Here is a 2,250-nt window from a genome sequence, read left to right as displayed (position 1 = left end):
GTGCATTTCTTTATTTAGTAACTAATTAATAACAATGAATGCCTATTTTTATTGTAAAATTAGTTATTAATTAATGAAATGCTCAATTAATATTTCCTTGACACTTGTGGTCCTCCATAAAATAGAGTTTTAAATTGGTTGTTTCATAACCAGTAAAAAAAAAAAAACTCCTTGCAGTACGTTTAAGGAAGGTTTCATCAGTGTATGTCGGCAAGCTGGTGTATCATGTTAGCCTTAAATGAAACACTTAAAGTGATACACACATCAAACAGGAAACACTGAGGAGGTAACCTCCAGTGTGCATGTATTTGCTGTAAAGCCTCGCTGGAACAAATTACTTAAAAACTATTTGCGACAGAGCATCCTTTGCTGCCTCTCTGAGGGACAGTGCCATTCGGACCTGTGATAAATCCGCCAGCAGTAAAGCCTGATTTAGTGTCAGAGCCTGTGCCTGATTGCTTAATGCAGTTGCCATGGTCACCACTTCATGTTCTCAGGCTGCAGTGATGTGCATTGAGATTTCTCTGCCTGCTGATTCTTGTACCTTTCATCTGTGCTGCAGAGACAGTTACTACTACAAAGGCTTTTCAGTTAGTGTTAAGGATGAGAACATGGCAACGTGTTCTTGGTCGAAATCGAACACAAACCTGAAACATACTTAAACTACTACTAAACTACTAGTCTTACCATACCTGTAAAATTGTGGGAGCCTGACTCTGACCATCTGTTGATTACAGTGCTCATAAAGCCATATCACATCTTTGCTTTATCACCTTTTTTGGTAATGCTGAAATCTTTCTAGTATTGATTCGTCACTCGCTTTGAGATAAAATGTCTGAGTCCCCCGGGATAACATATCCCGGAAGGCCTCCTTCTTCAGTCAGACGGCTTCCCTGACCACCGGTGTGCAAGGGTTACCGGCCCTCGAGGCACCCAAGACCTTAAAACCACAGCTCACAGCTTCAGCAATGGAAGCTTTGAACACCAACCACTCTGGTTCGATGTCCCCAGCCTCCACAGGGATGCCGGAGAAGCTCCGCCGGAGGTGGGAGTTGAAGGTCTCTCGGACAGGGGCCTCCTCTAGACGTTCCTAGTTCACCCATACTACACGTTTGGGTTTACCAGGTCTGTCCAGTGGCTTCCCCCGCCACCTAACCCAACTCACCACCAGATGGTGATCAGTTGACAGCTCCGCCCCTCTCTTTACCCGAGTGTCCAATACGATGCATTAGTCGATGATACGCATCACAAAATCGAGTCAACCGCCCTTCTGGCCTAGGCGGCTCTGGTAACTGTACCACTTCATGAGCATCCCTATGTTAAAAATGGTGTTCGTTATGGACAATCCACGACTAGCACAGAAGTCCAGTAACAAAACACTGCTTGGGTTCAGATCGGGGAGGCAGTTCCTCCCAATTACGTCCCCCCAAGTGTCTCCATCATTGCCCACATGTGTGTTGAATTCTCCCAGGAGAACTATGGAGTCCCCCGCTAGAGCCCTATACAAGACTTCATTCATTGGAGACCCTGAAAGAACGGACGACTGTAGAAGAGGACCTGTTCCCTCTGTAGATAAAATTGCTCATTCTAAGGAAATTAAAAAACAACATTATACACTAATTAAAACATACGGTACCTATATAAGAATATTATATTCGATTTCTGCCAATGCATCCTCCTAAATGTTACACACTGGATCTTTTTAAAGGATCAGTGTGTAGAATTTAGTGCCATCTAGCAGTGTTCAGTTAGCATCCGTATTTGAGGATCTGGGAATTGTGCAGGAGAAACTATAGTGGCTGTGAAACTTAGAGCCAGTGTTTGGTTTGTCTGTTCTAGGTTACTGTAGAAAAATGGCAGTTCAACATGGCGGACTCCATGGAAAGTGGTTCGTGGAGTGCAGCTTTTTAGCCTCTTTTAGCTTATTGTTTTGGTATCAAATCCATAAATGTACTGTATACTTCTCTCTCACTGCTCTCCTTAATCTCAGTACATGATGGTTTGATAAACCAAGCTACCCGCCCAGCACCAAACGGCAGATAAAGTTAGCAACTAGTATGCATTTTGAGTCAGCAGTGTTAGCTACAACAACAGTATCAGTGATGGTGGTGGCAGTCTGTCATTTTGTTATGATGTTTTCCTGCCCCCTAGAGACTGAAAATATATGAATGCAGCTTTAACTAAATGACTACTATTACTATAACCGGTATTGTAGTATTCGCGATCTATCTAAAACAACACCATTATACC

The sequence above is a fragment of the Morone saxatilis genome, unplaced genomic scaffold (genome assembly GCF_004916995.1).
Source record: "Morone saxatilis isolate NCDOM2014 unplaced genomic scaffold, NCSU_SB_2.0 Contig14, whole genome shotgun sequence".
Lineage (NCBI taxonomy): Eukaryota > Metazoa > Chordata > Actinopteri > Moronidae > Morone > Morone saxatilis.
The sequence above is the reverse complement of the archived record's forward strand: the minus strand, read 5'-3'. Positions refer to the sequence as shown.